The sequence below is a fragment of the Scyliorhinus torazame genome, chromosome 17, assembly GCF_047496885.1.
Source record: "Scyliorhinus torazame isolate Kashiwa2021f chromosome 17, sScyTor2.1, whole genome shotgun sequence".
Taxonomy (NCBI): Eukaryota; Metazoa; Chordata; class Chondrichthyes; order Carcharhiniformes; family Scyliorhinidae; genus Scyliorhinus; species Scyliorhinus torazame.
Window position 1 is genome coordinate 94,957,973 of NC_092723.1, and position 19,772 is coordinate 94,977,744.

Here is a 19,772-nt window from a genome sequence, read left to right on the forward strand (position 1 = left end):
AGGTGCAGGCCTCAGATTCGTTTCCTCTTCCGGAGCTGACTCAGACCAAGGACCGTGGAGAGTCCTCCCTGACAAACTATTCACGCCCCTCCAACACCACTGGTGAGGACATCGGACTCGGATATGAACACCGTGGATAATACCGCAGCTGTAATCCTGCCACCGGAGGAAAGGGGCGAACCCCTCAGGCGCTCACATCGGAAAAGACGAGCGCCTAGCCGTTATAACCCCCTCCCCCCACGTCAGAGGCTGAAGTGGAGGAGCTGGACCCAGCGCAAATACGAAGCAGGAGACCCGCGAGTCAGGAGGACCACGGGAGCTCCTCGGACTTTGGGGGGGGGAGGGGTGTAATGACTTAGGCCAGGCCTTTGAGATTGGCAAATTAGAATACGAGTTCCCTGAGGGAACCCCTTTCTGTGTATACAACAGGAAATGTCAGATCCTCTGCACTCCCGGTGTAGACAGCAGACTGAATGGTCATGGTTGTTCAGCTGTTGGGTTTGTAAATACAAGGAATTCTGGTGACGGGGCTTCTGCCTCCGTGGACTTATTACAATAAAACACATTTATCATGGGCAGTAAGAAGACACATAAATTCTGTCTGTAGCAACATATTAAGAGGGACCACAAGAAATATAAAGGCATGCTTACAAAGCATGCATGTAAATGCAGAAAGTGTGGTGAATAAGGTTGGTGAGCGACAGACACAAATGCCATGTTGGAATATTATGTTGTGACTATAACGAATGTGCTTCAAAATGGTGAGGTTGGGTGCTTAATATTCAAATGTTAATATACGTCTATCTGTCCTGTGTTCCCCTGTTTATCCCTACTCTGCTGCCTGACTTCTGGTTAGTTGCTATGACATTGTTACACCCATCTGTGATTTCTGTTTAAACTATAGATTTCAGGCAGAGTTGAAACCCCCTCTCATGATGGACCAAGCCAAGACATCCCCTTTAGGTTATGTGGCAAAACCCGTGATGATAATTTGATGGCCTTGCCATGCAGCAAATCAGGATTTGTACAATTTTCAACCTTCTCCGATGGTTGGTGAGGCCAGACAGAAAGTTCCAGAAGGAAGGCAGGTCTTCTGAAGAGTGCCATTTTGTGTGCTGTTCAGTGAAGAGATCCAGGCATGAGGCAGTTTTAAATTTGTGTCTCTCTCTCTGTCTGTCTGTCTGTCTCTCTCTAGAGAGAGAGCATTCTGCAGCCTGTGTATTTGATTGGATATGTAGCCATCTCAGATGGCCACCTGCAAAGGACCGTGGGAATTATGGCCAACCCAGGACTCCGACAGACTCAGAGCTTGTGTGTGGATTTGCTACCCAGATAGCTAGACGCGATCGAAACCCCCGCTCGTTTGCATTCTAATGGCCCATTTCCGCAGAACAAAAGAACTGTACTCAGGTAACCGATACAGATACAGACTAATCGGCGCCACTCCCTTTACTCAGGGAGCCCAAACAGCCAAGGTCAATGACCGCCCAGGACACGGCCAGCCATCAAGGCACCCGCCCCTTTATTGGCCAAAATCGAAGGCAGTGATCGAAGCCTGTCAAATTATTGGGTCCAAGTTAAGGACTGCCACAAAGAGCACGAAAACCCAGAGGGGTAAGATGAGACACAGCCATGTGCTCGGTCTCTCTTGGATCCGGCCTATGCCAACCCAAGTGCAGCAGAACGACCAGACAGACAATTTCAAGACCAACGATCGCTACCAGACGGATGAGCCCAGCAGAAACAGAGCCACTTCTTCCACCCAGCCATGCAAGATCCGGACAAAGGCCTTGTCCATCTGCATAGAGCCAATTGCCCTGAAGTTAATTTTCGGTCGTTGTAGTTGTTAGGTGCAGTTTAACTTGTAGTGTTTGTGTTGCATGTCGAAGTAATCCTTGTGTGTAAATGAACCATCTTCTAACTTGAACTGACTAACTGGTTGTGTGGTCCTTTGATCGATATCGGGTAGAGCCTTGTGGTGGTATCATTTGATACCTAGCAACTCTAAAGAGCAACAGTGACTCTGGTGGCGATTGGCAACATTATTGGCGACATTAGACGGGACTCGATGAGAAGTGATTTTGTCACTCCGAGAGAACCCACAAAACTTTGAAATCCAATTGCAAAAACAACAAACAGAAAGAACCACAAGTGTAAGGCCCCTATCGATCAAATCGCCAAGATTCGGAAGTGTGCATTAACTTGCATGGGTACTAACAGGGATATAAGGTAAACTTGTTAGGTTTTGCGTACAACCATCGGGAGTATTGTGAACTGGAAAATAGCCTAGGCCATACCCGTTGTTCGAATCACCGCCTTATTCCCCCTATCCCAAATTAACGGTAGGAAAATCAGAGATTAACGGAAGGAAAAACAGAGATTAATGGTGGGAAAAACGGAGATTCACAGTAGCAAAAACGAAATAAGAGTAGCAATGGCCACAAAAGCGATGGAACATTTGATGAACCCATAGGTACCCAAGGTCCGCAGTGACCAACAGAGCAGAGCAGTGCCTCATATGGGAATAGGAATTGAGGAAGTATTTGAAGGGGAAAGGGTGGCCCCTTTGGTCTGAGTTTTGTTCAAATGATGTGTCAGGTCCAGGAAGCATGGGACAAACCTGGTGGGACAACCTAACCGAGGTATATAAGAAAAATGCAGCGAAAGTTCGAAAGCCGATGGCAATAGTGTCCTGTTTGGCACTGTTGTGAGGCACAGAGGAGGTCGTGAGGACGCTCCGCCGACAGCTAGTTGAGAAAGAGGAGAAGAATGAGGGAAACTACCGTGAAAGTGAAAAGATTAATGAGCAACTCCGGGAACAGTTGGAAGCTAAAGAGAAAGAGATGGCTGATGTCAAACGGGCACACCAATCTTGTTTAGTTCACTTTAGCAGCTTTCAGACCCAGTACGATAAAGCCTACCAAGATACACAGTGCGCAGTCTTGGTACGAGAAGAGACAGAACAGCAGGTAGCACAGTTAACGAGACAATGCGCAGATTTAAAGGCAGCTTTACGAGCGCTCCATAGCTCCACTACAGAACAAAGACAGAGCACAGTAGACCACGCGAAATGTAGACAACAAATAGAGAAGTTGCAGTCACTGCTTTCAGTGCAAAACTGATTTAGAGATACCTTTGGACAAAATTTAGATGAGGAGAATGGCCCCAATTGGCAAGAACTAAATGAAACCGCCCAGAGGTATGTGGAGAACACAGAAAATCACAATAGAGCCCCCCCCATGCCCTGAAAAGGAAAGAACCCACACCACCAACTGCACATGCAGCACACATCCCCATGAATCCAGTCACCACACAGCGCAAGTCATCGGATCGGGAGGAGCCCGATTGCGTTTACACCACCCCATTATCCATCACCCAATTGAGAGATGCCTACGCTAAAATTGATCCATTCGAACCCACCGCAGACCCGCATAATTTCTTTGAGAGAGTACGCCAGCAAAAGGTACAGTCGAGACGAAAGGGAGGAAATTAAACTTATAGTAATGAGCCTTGACCAGTCCATTAGCTCAGCTTTGCCAGAACCCCAGAATGTAGGAGGAGGAACCCTACAGGAGATGAAAACGGCCATTTTAGATGCGATCGGGTACAGCATGGGAGACCTAGTAGAAGGTCTGAACCGTTGTAGGCAAAAGAAGGGAGAGCATCCGACCGCATTTGCAGGTCGCCTTTGGATCCATTTTAGAGCAGTATTTGTGGATTTGAACTGTGCACACTTAGATAACGACAACACAACTAAATGGGCCCACACTTCCACGCCACAGAAGCTGGTCAAAAGGCTTGTGTGAATTACGACCCCGCAGGCCACACACATAATGAAATTTGGCTTTTAAAGCGACTCTCCAGAACTTGTGAACAATCCCTACACAGGAAGGCAGATCAGGAACAGATAGAAGCAATATGCACCCAGTCAGGACTAACCAGGACCCAATATGGATAAATGAGGGTAGACATGAAGGACAGCACCCCAGAGCACAGGCACCACGAGGTTGCTACAATTGTGGACACATGGGACATTACGCCCGCGAATGCCGACAAAACCCCTCGAACCAACAACGATACCAACAATCAAACCTCCCACCTTGGAACAATGTTAAGCCCATACATAGTGTTAGCGCCCGTTCAGATAATTCAGCGATCAACACCACAGATTGACGGTGTTCAGACTCCCAACTAGGGTCTGTGACACACTCTGGGACAAATCAGGCAGGCCAGTAGTCACAGGCACAGTCCGGAGACATCCAGTAGAGTCCTTTGGGACACAGGAGAGCCCCGCACCACTTTAAACTCCTCCACAATGTTCCAGCGTGACAAATGGCCCACCACAGACACCATCAACCTTAGTGGATTTACCGGACACGTACAGCAGGGATACATATCAGCCCTGCAGATATTCAGATAGGAACCTTAAGTACCAGACACTCCGTTGTTTTAGTCAACTTGTCCCAAACAGCCGAGCACATTCTAGAAATCGATTTTATGAACTCCCACAACCTTTCCTTTGATCCCGTGAATAGATGTGTATGGAGCTGGGCTCACAGGAGGGGACTATGAACATAGGGTTTGCTCAGTAGGAGACTATTGGTTTGATCCGCAAACAATTAGTACAGACCAGACAATTAGAGAGGTCCTCAGAAAACATAAAGCTTCCTTCACCCAACACAAACACAATTGTGGGAAGATCCCAGGAATGGGCACAATTTCAGGTCCCGATCCTAAGCCACAAAAGCAATATGGTTTCCCACAGCAGGCCGAGGGTGAGATTTCAAAAGCCATCAATAGCTTATTAGATCAAGGAGTAATTCGGCCGGTAGCCTCAACAAATAATGCCCCAATTTGGCCCGTGAAAAAACCCGATGGTTCTTGGCGACTGACAATCGACAACCGAGAGCTTAACAAGGTCACCCCTTTAGCAGCCCCCACCGTTGCCACAAGTCCCGAGACCATGCTCAAGCAGGGAGTGTAGGCAAAGTATTTCACAGTGCTGGACATCAGCAATGGCTTTTGGTCCATCCCGCTAGACAAGACCTGTCAATATAAGTTCGCGTTCACATTTCAAGGGCAGCAGTATAGGTGGACATGCCTCCCACAAGGATTCCACAACTCCCCCTCCATTTTCCACCGACAATTGGCCAACGGACTTTCCAAATTTTCTCGCCCCGAATGCCTTATACAGCATGTGGACGACTTACTCCTACAGACGGACACAAAGGAAGAGCATGTTAAGCTTCTTTCAGAATTACTAGGTCTTTTGCAATCCATTGGATGCAAGGTCATTTCCAAAAAAGCCCAGATCTTAAAAGAAAAGGTCCTTTATTCAGGCACCATTATCACCCACGGGAAGAGAGAGATCGAACAGAAGCTAATTGAGTCAATAGTTAAATTGCCCCTGCCCCACAATACCACTGCACTCAGGTCATTCTTAGGATTAGTTGGATATTGTAGGAACCATATTGATGGTTTTGCCACAAAAGCAGCCCCACTCTCAGAGCTCCTTAAAAAGAACGCCCCATGGGAATGGCTTCCTCAGCACACGGACACCATCGATGAGGCTTGCCTTCATTGGACGGGGTATTGAGTACAAGAGTACAGTTGTATAGGACTTTGGTCAGGCCACATTTGGAATACTGCGTGCAGTTCTGGTCGCCACATTACCAGAAGGATGTGGATGCTTTAGAGAGGGTGCAGAGGAGGTTCACCAGGATGTTGCCTGGTATGGAGGGTGCTAGCTATAATGAAAGGTTGAGTAGATTAGGATTGTTTTCGTTGGAATGTCGGAGGTTGAGGGGGGGGGGGGCCTGATTGAGGTCTACAGAATTGAGAGGTATGGACAGGGCGGATAGCAACAAGCTTTTTCCAAGAGTGGGGGTGTCAATTACAAGGGGTCACGATTTCAAGGTGAGAGGGGGAAAGTTTAAGGGAGATGTGCGTGGAAAGTTTTTTACGCAGAGGGTGGTGGGTGCCTCGAACGCTTTGCCAGCGGAGGTGGTAGAGGCGGGCACAATAGCATCATTTAAGATGCATCTAGACAGATATATGAACGGGTGGGGAACAGAGGGAAGTAGATCCTTGGAAAATAGGCGACAGGTTTAGATATAGGATCTGGATCGGCGTAGGCTGGGAGGGCCGAAGGGCCTGTTCCTGTGCTGTAATTTTCTTTGTTCTTTGTTCACACTCTCACTATGCCATAGAAGTAGCAAACACCGACCGAACCCTATCAGCAGTATTCCTACAGGAAAGACATGACCGCTTAGGACCCGTAGCCTATGCCTCACGAAGTTTGGATTCCGTAGAGCACGGATTTACAGCCTGTATGTTGGCCTGCTATGATCTGGCACTTGCTTGCAGTCTTTTGGGCAGTGCAGTATTTTGCATACATCACAGGCCTTAACCCAGTGACGATTTTAACCGAGCACAACCCAACGCAGCTATTGTTAGATGATAGGTTAAAGGACGGATCAGTCAGCCAGATCAGAGCAGCTCGCTGGACACTGTTGTTACAAGGAAGGGACATTACAGTCAAACGTACAAAGACCCACACATTTCTAGCAGGCAATCTTCAGTATGCAAGTGCCAGATCATAGCAGGCCAACACCACACAGGATCCGTTATTCCGAAGTCACTGCACACACGAGCAGGCAGTAAAGCACAGGATTCCCAGACCATAGACAACGCTTAAAAGATTTATGCAGACGGTTCCTCCATGATAGAAAATGGAAAGAGAATAACTGGTTGTGGAATTTATGTAGAAGACGCACAGGGACGCACAGATATTAGAAGAAATATCTTTAAACTTGCCCGGCCACCTAGGATCGCTAGCAGCAATAGCATATCTAGTGCAGCACCCAGATTCCTTTCCGACCCCAGTGGACATGCATTCGGACAGTTTATATGTGTGCTAAAGCTTGGCAAAATCCCTGCCCCTGTGGGAATCTCGAGGATTCGTATCCGCTGATGGTAAACACCTACCCTCAGCTCCATTACGGTATTATTAAAGTGAGAAGCCATCACCGTTCCTCCCCACCTGGTCATAGAACATAGAACATTACAACGCAGTACAGGCCCTTCAGCCCTCGATGTTGCGCCGACCTGTGAAACCACTCTAAAGCCCATCTACACTATTCCCTTATCGTCCATATGTCTATCCAATGACCATTTGAATGCCCTTATGTTGGCGAGTCCACTACTGTTGCAGGCAGGGCATTCCACACCCTTACTACTCTCTGAGTAAAGAACCTACCTCTGACATCTGTCCTATATTTTTCTCCCCTCAATTTAAAGCTATGTCCCCTCGTGCTAGACATCACCATCCGAGGAAAAAGGCTCTCACTGTCCGCCCTATCAAATCCTCTGATCACCTCTTAACCTTCTTCTCTCTAACGAAAAGAGCCTCAGGTCCCTCAGCTTTTCCTCATAAGATCTTCCCTCCATACCAGGCAACATTCTGGTAAATCTCCTCTGCACCCTTTCCAAAGCTTTCACATCCATCCTATAATGCGGCGACCAGAGTTGCACGCAATACTCCAAATGTGGCCGCACCAGAGTTTTGAACGGCTGCAACATGATCTCATGGCTCCGAAACTCAATCCCTATACCAATAAAAGCTTCTTAACAACCCTCTCAACCTGGGTGGCAACTTTCAGGGATCTATGTACATGGGTACCGAGATCTCTCTGCTCATCCACACAGCCAAGAATCTTACCATTAGCCCAGTACTCTGTCTTCCTGTTATTCCTTCCAAAATTAATCACCTCACACTTTTCTGCACTAAACTGCATTTGCCACCTCTCAGCCCAGCACTGCAGCTTATCTATGTCCCTCTGTAACTTGTAGCATCCTTCGCACTGTCCACAACTCCACTGACTTTAGTATCATCTGCAAATTTACTCACCCATCCTTCTACGCCCTCCTCCTGGTCATTTATAAAAATGACAAACAGCAGTGGCCCCAAAACAGATCCTTGTGATACACCACTAGTAACTGGACTCCAGTCTGAATATTTCCCATCAACCACCACCCTTTGTCTTCTTCCAGCTAGCCAATTTCTGATCCAAACTGCTAAATCACCCTGAATCCCATGCCTCCGTATTTTCTGCAGTAGCGTACCGTGGGAACCTTATCAAACACTTTACTGAAATCCATATACATCACATCAACTGCTTTGCCCTCATCCACCTGTTTGGTCACCTTCTCAAAGAACTCTATAAGGTTTGTGAGGCACGACCTACCTACCCTTCACAAAACCGTGTTGACTATTTCTAATCAAATTATTCCTTTCCAAATGATTATACATCCTATCTCTTATAAAGCTTTCCAAGATTTTGCCCACAACAGAAGTAAGGCTCACTGGTCTATAGTTACCGGGGTTATCTCTACTCCCCTTCTTGAACAAGGGGACAACATTTGCTATCCTCCAGTCTTCTGGCACTATTCCTGTAGACAAAGATGACTTAAAGATCAAAGCGAAAGGCTCAGCAATCTCCTCCCTAGCTTCCCACCAAATCCTATTTCACACTTTCCAGAATTGCTAACAGCTCCTCCTTATGAACCTCAAGCCTTTCTAGTCTTGTCGCCTGAATCTCAGTATTCTCCTCGACAACATTGTCTTTTTCCAGTGTGAATACTGATGAAAAATATTCATTTAGCACCTCTCCTATCTCCTCGGACTCCACGCTCAACTTCCCACTACTGTCCTTGACTGGCCCTACTCTTACCCTAGTCATTCTTTTATTCCTGACATATCTATAGAAATCTTTAGGGTTATCCTTGATCCTACCTGCCAAAGACTTCTCATGTCCCCTCCTGGCTCTTCTTAGCTCTCTTTAAGTCCTTTCTAGCTAACTTGTAACTCTCGAGCGCCCTAACTGAACCTTCATGTCTCATCGTTACATAAGCCTCCTTCTTCCTCTTGACAAGTGTTTCAACTGCTTTAGTAAACCACGGTTCCCTTACTCGACCACTTCCTCCCTGCCTGACAGGTACATACTTATCAAGGACATGCAGTAGCTGTTCCTTGAACAAGCTCCACATTTCCATTGTGCCCATTCCCTGCAGTTTTCCTCTTCATCCGATGCATCCTAAGTCTGGCCTCATCGCATCATAATTGCCTTTCCCCCAGATATAACTCTTGCCCTGCGGTATATACCTATCCCTTTCCATCACTAAAGTAAACGTAATCGAATTGTGGTCATTATCATCAAAGTGCTCACCTACCTCTCGTTGGCCTATCTACATACTGTGTCAGGAAACCCTCCTGCACACATTGGACAAAAACGGACCCATCTAAAGTACTCGAACAATAGCGTTTCCAGTCAATATTTGGAAAGTTAAAGTCCCCCATAACAACTACCCTGTTACTTTCGCTCCTATCCAGAATCATCTTTGCAATCGTTTCCTCTACATCTCTGGAACTTTTCGGAGGCCTATAGAAAACCCCTAACAGGGTGACCTCTCCTTTCCTGTTTCTAACCTCAGCCCATACTACCTCAGTAGACGAGTCCTCATTAACCGTCCTTTCTGCCACCGTAATACTGTCCTCAACTGACAATGCCACCCCTCCCCCTCTTTTACCACCTTCCCTGAACTTACTGTAATATCTCAACCCCGGCACCTGCAACAACCATCCCTGTCCCTGCTCTATCCATGTTTCCGAAATGGTAATGTAAAGGCAGACGCCTTAGCTAAGTCAGGATCACGCCATGGTCACTTTTGGCAATCCCCCAAAAGTGAACCGATACCGCAGTCCAGGTTTCTCAGACCAATATCGAGGATCTACCCCAGGCCAAAAAGGCAGACGACACTCTCAAACAAGTTTTCGACGGTAACTTCCCAGCCCTCTACGACAAATACAAGGACCCACTGACAGTACAGAATGGTATAGTTTTGAAAAATGGAATTTATGTGGCCCCCACCCAGGACAGAAACCAGATAATTTTCCAACTCATGACGTACATGTACATCAGTCAATCCCATTGCCCATTGAAAACCTTTGTGTTGGTGGCCCAATTTAAAAGCAGATGTCACGCATTATGTTGAGAACTGTTTAATCTGTGCACAGAACAATCCTGTAAGGTACTCCAAGAAGGGACAATTGAGACACACCCGACCTATTAATGGCCCTTGGACAAATTTGCAACTCGACTACATTGGCCCCCGCCCCCTTGCAGATATGGTTTCAAATACGTATTAGAGGTAATCGACACCTTGACAAAATGGGTAGAAGCATTTCCCTCACGGCCAAACACTGCAAAGGCCACAGCTAAGATTTGACCCAACAGATATTTACACGGTAGGGTCTCCCCCGCAGCATTGAGTCAGACCAAGGTTCTCATTTCACCGGCAGAGCAATTTAAAACCTTCTAACGATTTTCGGAATCAAACAAAAGTTCCACATGTCACTCCCAATCCAGCGGCATTGTTGAGAGAATTAATCGCACTTTAAAAGCGACCATTAGAAAGATGGTGCAACAGAACAATACCACGTGGGACACAGTTCTCGCATTCGCGCTTATGATTATTCGGAACACAGTATCCAGTTCCACAGGTTTCACCCCCCACACTCTCATGACCGGACGACCCATGAAAGGAATTGTATATTTATTAGGTCTCGATTTGGCAAGCCCCACAGTCACCGCCCTCACCCATGAAAAGCGGTCCAACAAGTCACAGACAATATTAAAGCAACACAACTCGCTGCAGCTGTCCACCTAGGCGCTAGAAAGAAGCGGAGTAAAGACTGCTTTGACAAAACCGGCCACCCCGTAGAGTACACAGTCGGTCAGCAAGTAATGATTTCCCTTTACAATCCCACAGTTCTTTCCTCTCCCCCACATTTGCAGGACCCTACTCCATTTCGGACAAAGTAAGCCCCTCTGTGTACAAGATAATGTACCCCAATGGTAAAACTGGTTGGTTCCACATCAACCAGCTCAAAATCTATGGAACCCAATGTAGCCACTCCCACCACATCTCAAGAGCAATAGCAGACGATTATGCCCCACCCAGCGTCAACCTAGTCCAACCCTCCCCCAGCCCTGACAGCACGTCCATGCCCACAGACCCGACCTTGTCTCCGCCCATGGGTACGACCTTCCACCTAGAGCTTGACTCCGATGACGGCGCCAGCCTCCCCGAATTGACCGCGATCACTGATCACTGGTACAACCACCCCAGCCCCAGTCACTCTAGCCCCTGGTACCACGGCCAAGTCACGTTTGGCCCCCGATAACCCCTTCCAGAGCCAGAGCCACCGCCACCGCCCGACAACAGTAACTTGCCCTTCACTGCCACCGCCCCTATGCCTCATGACAAACAAACCCCTTTTGGCACCGCGACAACTCTTGTAGACTCGTTAGACATGACGATTCGGATTCCACGACAGCCCATGCGGCCACGGCGCAAAAACGGCAGACATGAGCCTGGCAACCGGGAAATTGTGATGATTCAGATTCTGACTCCCGTTATGGTAATCCTTTTACAACGCTTTTGGATACAGAACCCCGAGGTGTCCAGATGATGAGAAAAAGGAGCCGCATAAGAATTACGGTGTCCTACTTCCTGATGGAGCCTGCCGCCTTTTCATTTTCCTTCTTTCTTTCTCCTTGTTATGTGGTTTTAATTAATGTCAGCCTTGCACCCAATTTCTTGATACAGTCATAGTTACTCTTCCAATGCCATTTACTGACCAATGGCCGTTAAAGGAACAATTGTTGGATCTCACATGTGTTACAAATTCTTTCCGCTCCTTTCGGTCACCCAGATAGGGAATAAAGGCACTAATCCCCGCCCTGCCTGAGGGCCCCAAATGCATCCGGTCAGTTAAGCTTGGGTAGTGGAGCAACGGCACTGATTACCGCCCTACTCGGGGATTCTACCCATTCTTGCCCTGCCGCGACCCACACGCACCTCATGTTCCCGTCACTTCGAGTACTCTGGAATGTCTTTGGCAGGTCTTAGTTTCCCCTTCTCTGCTTTTCATTGTGGTTTGAAGAATGCCCTTTGCCACAGTCTGTACACTCATCCCTTTACCTTCCGCAACCCTCTGGTCGTTCCCTACCTGCTATTTACACATTTGACACACTTGGTTGCCACATATGCTGCTACACACAAACTACCTCTGGACCCTGGGTCGACGAAACTCTATAAAACTGGCCGCCCTAAAATTTGGCTAGTTAAGGTGAGCCTCAGCCATCACTGGTTGCAGTAAAGGAAAGACTGGACGGAGAAATTGTCCACCCACTCCCCGCATCGACCACCAGCTGCGAGAATCTCTGCACTTACAAATAAATTTTTTTGGGGCAATGTCTTGTCACTCAAAGTGTTATTTCAAAAAAAAAAATGAGGGAGTCAGACATGGTGACGATTCTAATGGGTAATTGAAGCTAAGGAGAGAAAGACAAATAAACAAGTTATTAACCGAAGAGAATAACAGATATTATGCTTGCACCCCCAGGAATATACGGAAAACGGAAGACAGAAGACAAGATGAAGAGAGGACTGATGACCTACATTGTGATCATCGCTGGACTCCTACAACTGCGCGCGTTACAAGCCTCTGTACCACACACCACACCGGCCCTGAACACCACCACACAACATGACACCCGTAGCCCGGACACCACCACACATAGAGATAGACACTGAAACCCCCACTTGGTGCGAAAACATTGCCAAATGGTAGTACCCCCTTTCATACACAGTAGAGACCCTTCTGGTAATTGAAATAATCTGTCAGTCTCATCCAGACACTTAGACTCCACAAATGGCGAAAAGGAGCCCCCCGCTTCCCGATATATACACTCCGAGCCCACTTCTTTGGAATTCACCCAACTCAACAAACACTGTAATCGCTGATAAAAATGAAGACCGTATACCTCTCTAACTTTGATGGATTAAGAAGGAATGTGATGCTGCTGTTTTGAAATCTTGTATTGTACACAAGTTCTTTTTTGATATTTGCCAGCAGCATGAGAGTAGTTTAGATAGTGTTAGTTAGATATTCAATTGTGTGGAACAGTGAAATGTTATATAGTGACCCGTTAGAAATTATGAATGTATGATGTGTTCATAAAAATGTAAGGTAAATGCACCAAAAACATAGGACAGAGTAGTCCTTGACTAAGGGTAACCAGCACACGAGGGATGGATAAGGGATCAACAGTGTGATCCACCATGCTTTGCTTTCAGGATCAAGAGGACAGGATGTAGCCATCTCAGATGGCCACCTGCAAAGGACCATGGGAATTATGGCCAACCCAGGACTCAGGCAGACTCCAAGCTTGTGTGTGGATTTGCTACCCAGATAGCTAGACGCTATCAAAACCCCCGCTCGTTTGCATTCTCATGGCCCATTTCCCCAGAACAAAAGAACTGTACTCAGGTAACCGATACAGATACAGACTAAGCGGCGCCACTCCCTTTGCTCAGGGAGCCCAAACAGTCAAGGTCAATGACCGCTAAGAACACGCCCAGCCATCAAGGCACCCGCCCCTTTATTGGCCAAATTCGAAGGCAGTGATCGAAACCTGTCGCATTATTAGGTCCAAGTTAAGGACCGCCCCAAAGAGCGCAAATCCCAGAGGGATAAGAAGAGACACAGCCATGTGCTCGGTCTCTCTTGGATCCGGCCTATGCCAACCCAAGTGCAGCTTAACGACCAGACAGACAAGTTCAAGACCAACGATCACTACCAGACGGATGAGCCCAACAGAAACAAAGCCACTTCTTCCACACAGCCACGCAAGATCCGAACAAACCATCTGCATAGAGCCGGTTGCCCTGAAGTTAAGTATAGGTTATTGTTGTTGATAGGTGTACTTTAACTTGTAGTGTTTTGTGTTGCATGTCGAAGTAATCCGTGTGTGTAAATAGATTATCTTTGAACTTGAACTGACTAACTGGTTGTGTGGTCCTTTGATCGATATCCAGTAAAGGTGGTATCATTTGATACCTGGCGACTCTAAAGGGCACCATTACTAAAAAGAGCAACAGATACATGATTAGGAGATCGCTGGCTACAAAGAGCGACATCGGCAGCAAAGAACAATCTCATAACGATTAATTCCTTTTTCATTTTAAACCTTTCCCCTCCATTTCCGTCTTGTGTGTGTCTGGATGGAGGGTGATACAGGGTTTTGGGAATTAGGAAGATTGTTAGACCATTGTTCTGTTATTACATCATATATTTATTCTTTCCTCGTAGATGCATAGATACATAGAAGATGGGAGCAGGAGGATGCCTTCGAGCCTGCTCCGCCATTCATTACGATCATGGCTGATCATCCAACTCAATAACCTAATCCTGCTTTCTCCCCATAGCCTTTGATCCCATTCTCCCCAAGTGCTATATTCAGATGCCTCTTGAATATATTCAATGTTTTAGCATCAACTACTTCCAGTAGGAATGAATTCCACAGGCTCACTACTCTTTGTGTGAAAAAATGTCTCCTTATCTCTGTCCAAAATGGGTTACCCTGAATCCTCAGACTGTGACCCCTGGTTCTGGACAAACCCATCATTGGTAGCATCTACCCTGTCTAATCCTGTTAGAACATAGAACATAGAACAGCACAGCACAGAACAGGCCCTTTGGCCCTCGATGTTGTGCCAAGCATTGTCCGAAACAAAGATCAAGCTATCCCACTCCCTGTCATTCTGGGGTACTCCATGTGCCTATCCAATAATCGCTTGAAAGTTCCTAAAGTGTCCGACTCCACTATCACAGCAGCCAGTCCATTCCACACCCTAATCACTCTCTGAGTAAAGAACCTACCTCAGACATCCCTCCTATATGTCCCACCCTGAATCTTATAGTTATGCCCCCTTGTAACAGCTACATCCACCCGAGGAAATAATCTCTGAACGTTCTCTCTATCTATCCCCCTCATTATCTTATAAACCTCTATTAAGTCGCCTCTCATCCTCCTCCGCTCCAAAGAGAAAAGCCCTAGCTCCCTCAACCTTTCCTCATAAGACCTATCCTGCAAACCAGGCAGCATCCTGATAAATCTCCTTTGCACCCTTTCCAATGCTTCCACATCCCTCCTATAATGAGGTGACCAGAACTGTACACAATACTCCAAATGTGGTCTCACCAGGGTCATGCATAGTTGCAGCATAACCCCGCAGCTTTTAAACTCAAGCCCTCTGTTAATAAACGCTAACACACGAGAAGCCTTCTTCACGGCTCTATCCACTTGAGTGGCAACCTTCAGAGATCTGTGGACATGAACCCCAAGATCTCTGTTCCGCCACATTCCTCAGAACCCTGCCGTTGACCCTGTAATCCGCATTCAAATATTTTCTACCAAAATGAATCACCTCGCACTTATCAGGGTTAAACTCCATCTGCCATTTTTCGGCCCAGCTCTGCATCCTATCAATGTCTCTTTGTAGCCTACAACAGACCTCCACCTCATCCACTACTCCATCAATCTTGGTGTCATCAGCAAATTTACTGACCCACCCTTCAGCCCCCTCCTCCAAGTCATTGATAAAAATCACAATTATCAGAGGACCCAGCACTCATCCCTGTGGTACACTGCTGGTAAATGGTCTCCAGTCTGACAATTTTCCATCCACCACCACCCTCTGTCTTCTATGTGATAGCCCGTTACTTATCCAATTGGCCAAATTTCCCTCTATCCCACACCTCCTTACTTTCTTCATGAGCCGAGCATGGGGAATCTCATCAAATGTGAGGTTATCCATTTTGGTAGGAACAACAGCAAAAGGGATTATTATTTAAATGATAAAATATTAAAACATGCTGCTGTGCAGAGAGACCTGGGTGTGCTCGTGCATGAGTCGCAAAAAGTTGGTTTACAGGTGCAACAGGTGATTAAGAAGGCAAATTAAATTTTGTCCTTCATTGCTAGAGGGATGGAGTTTAAGACTAGGGAGGTTCTGCTGCAATTGTATAAGGTGTTAGTGAGGCCACACCTGGAGTATTGTGTTCAGTTTTGGTCTCCTTAATTGAGAAAGGACGTACTGGCGCTGGAGGGTGTGCAGAGGAGATTCACTAGGTTAATCCCAGAGCTGAAAGGGTTGAATTACGAGGAGAGGTTGAGTAGACTGGGACTGTACTCGTTGGAATTTAGAAGGATGAGGGGGGATCTTATAGAAACATATAAGATTATGAAGGGAATAGATAGGATAGATGCAGGCAAGTTGTTTCCACTGGCGGGTGAAAGCAGAACTAGGGGGCATAGCCTCAAAATAAGGGGAAGTATATTTAGGACTGAGTTTAGGAGGAACTTCTTCACCCAAAGGGTTGTGAATCTATGGAATTCTTTGCCCAGTAAAGCAGTAGAGGCTCCTTCATTAAATGTTTTTAAGATAAAGATAGATAGTTTTTTGAAGAATAAAGGGATTAAGGGTTATGGTGTTCGGGCCGGAAAGTGGAGCTGAGTCCATAAAAGATCAGCCATGATCTCATTGAATGGCGGAGCAGGCTCGAGGGGCCAGATGGCCTACTCCTGCTCCTCGTTCTTATGTTCTTATGTAAATGCCTTACCAAAATCCATGCATACGACATCAACTGCTCTACCTTCATCTACACACTTAGTGACCTCCTCAAAGAAATTAATCAAATTTGTGAGGCAAGACTTACCCTTCACGAATCCGTGTTGAGTATCCCGGATTAAGCTGCATCTTTCCAAATGGTCATAAATCCTATCCTTCAGGACCTTTTCCATTATCTTCCCGACCACCGAAGTAAGACTAACTGGCCTATAATTACCAGGGTCATTCCTATTCCCTTTCTTGAACAGAGGAACAACATTCGCCACTCTCCAGTCCTCTGACACTATCCCCGTGGACAGCGAGGACCCAAAGATCAAAGCCAAAGGCTCTGCAACCTCATCCCTTGCCTCCCAAAGAATCCTTGGGTATATCCCATTTGGCCCAGAGGACTTGTCGACCCTCAGGTTTTTCAAAATTGCGAATGTATCCTTCCTCGGAACATTTACTTCCTCCAGCCTACCCGCCTGAATCACACTCTCATCCTCAAAAACATGGCCCCTCTCCTTTGTGAACACTGAAGAAAAGTATTCATTCAACACCTCTCCTATTTCTTCTGACTCCATGCACAAGTTCCCACTACTGTCCTTGACCGGCCCTAACCTCACCCTGGTAATTCTTTTATTTCTCACATAAGAGTAAAAAGCCTTGGGGTTTTCCTTCATCCGACCCGCCAAGGACTTCTCATGCCCCCTCCTAGCTCTCCTAAGCCCTTTTTTCAGCTTATTCCTTGCTAACTTGTAACCCTCAAGCGACCCGACTGAACCTTGTTTTCTCATCCTTACATACTCTTCCTTTTTCCTCTTGACAAGACATTCAGCCTCTTTTGTGAACCATGGTTCCCTCACACGGCCATTTCCTCCCTGCCTGACAGGGACATGCCTATCAAGGACACGCAGTATTTGTTCCTTGAACAAGCTCCACTTTTCATTTGTGCCTTTCCCAGACAGTTTCTGTTCCCATCTTATGCTCCCTAATTCTTGCCTAATCGCATCATAATTACCCCTCCCCTAATTATAAACCTTGCCCTGCCGTATGGCCCTATCCCTCTCCATTGCAATAGTGAAAGGCACTGAATTGTGGTCACTATCTCCAAAGTGCTCTCCCACAAACAAATCTAACACTTGGTCCGGCTCATTACCCAGTACCAAATCCAATGTGGCCCCACGTCTTGTCGGCCTATCCACATATTGTGTCAGGAAACCCTCCTGAACACACTACAAAAACTGCCCCATCCGAACTGTTCGACCTATAGAGGTTCCAATCAACATTTGGAAAGTTAAAGTCACCCATGACAACTACCCAGAGACCTCCACACCTATCCATAATCTGTTTTGCAATTTCTTCCTCCACATCTCTATTATTATTTGGGGGCCTATAGAAAACTCCTAACAACGTGACTGCTCCTTTCCTATTTTTAACTTCGGCTCATATTACCTCGGTAGGCAGATCCCCTTCAAACTGCCTTTCTACAGCCGTTAAACTATCCTTGATTAACAATGCTACTCCTCCACCTCTTTTACCACCTTCCCGACTGTTACTGAAACATCTATACCCCAGAACTTCCAACAACCATTCCTGTTCCTGTTCTAACCATGTTTCCGTAATGGCCACAACATCGTAGTCCCAAGTACAATCCACACTCCAAGTTCACCTACATTATTCCGGATGCTCCTTGCATTGAAGTAGACACACTTCAACCCACCTTCCTGTCTGCCGGTACACTCCTGCGACCTTGATACCCTCCTCAGTACCTCACTACTCTTGACGCTGGCTTCTGGAACACAGCTAGTTTTCCCAGCCCCCTGACAAATTAATTTAAACCCCCCCGAAGAGCCGTAGCAAATTTCCCTCCCAGGATTTTGGTGCCCCTCTGGTTCAGGTGCAAACCGTCCTGTCTGTACAGGTCCCACCTTCCCCAGAATGTGCTCCAATTATCCACGTAACTGAAACCCTCCCTCCTTCACCATCCCTGCAGCCACGTGTTTATCTGCACTCCCTACCTGTTCCTCACCTCACCAGCACGTGGCACCGGCAACAAACCAGAGATGACAACATGGTTTGTCCTGGCTCTCAGCTTCCACCCTAGCTCCCTAAATTCCTGTTTTAAATCCCCGTCCCTTCTCTTACCTATGTCGTTGGTACCGATGTGTACCACGACTTGTGACTGCTCCTTTAATGATTCTGAAAACAGGGTCTGAGACGTCACGGACCCTGGCACCCGGGTGTCAACATACCATCCGTGAGACAGATAGACGATCTGTCCCTCTAACTATTGAGTCCCCAACATCTATTGCTCTCCTGCTCTCCCACCTTCCCTTCTGAGCCACAGGGATGGACTCTTTGCTGGAGATCCGGTCACTGTGGCTTACCCCTGGTAGGTCGCCCCCTCAACAGTATCCAAAACAATATACCTGTTACTGAGGGGAACGATCGCAGGGGATCCCTGCACTGACTGCTTCCTCCCAGCCCCTCTCACCATCACCCATCCACCTTAATTCTTCGGAGTAACTACATCCCTGAAGCTACTATCTATGACCACCTCTGCCTCCCGAATGATCCGAAGTTCATCCAGCTCCAGCTCCCTAACGCGGTTTCTGAGGAGCTGGAGATGGGTGCACTTCCCACAGGTGAAATCAGCAGGGACACTGACGGCGTCCTACACCTCAAACATTCTGCAGGAGGAACATTGCACTACCTTCCCTGCCATCCCCTCTAAATAAAAAAAGAAAGAAAGAGGTTACCTGTTATTCACGCTAGCCCTTAGGTTAAAGGAGGTGGAAGGGTGGGGGACACTACAAGGGCCAGGGATGTCTCGGTTCGTGACTTCAGGATCCTTAAGGGGGAGGGTGACCAGCCAGAAGTCGTGGTGCACATTGGTACCAACGACGTAAGCTGGAAAAAGAGTGTGGAGGTAATAAATGAGTTTAGGGAGTTAGGCTGGAAGTTAAAAGCCAGGACAGACAGAGTTGTCATCGCTAGTTTGTTGCCGGTGCCACGTGATAGCGAGGCTAGGAATAGGGAGAGAGTGCAGCTGAACACGTGGCTGCAGGAATGGTGTAGGAGGGAGGGCTTCAGGTATTTGATAATTGGAGTGCATTCTGGGGAAGGTGGGACCTGTACAAGCAGGACGGGTTGCATCTGAACCAGAGGGGCACCAATATCCTGGGAGGGAGGTTTTCTAGTACTCTTCGGGAGGGTTTAAACTAATTTGGCAGGGGAATGGGAACCGGATT

The 19,772-nt window shown here is 47.1% G+C and overlaps 1 long non-coding RNA gene across 1 annotated transcript; it reads left to right on the forward strand.

The window, feature by feature from the left end:
- Positions 1-1,149: 1,149 nt before the first annotated feature.
- On the forward strand, positions 1,150-13,905 carry LOC140393555 (uncharacterized). Its single transcript, XR_011935659.1, has 2 exons — positions 1,150-1,850; positions 12,470-13,905. It is a non-coding gene; the product is annotated as an uncharacterized lncRNA (long non-coding RNA).
- Positions 13,906-19,772: the final 5,867 nt, after the last annotated feature.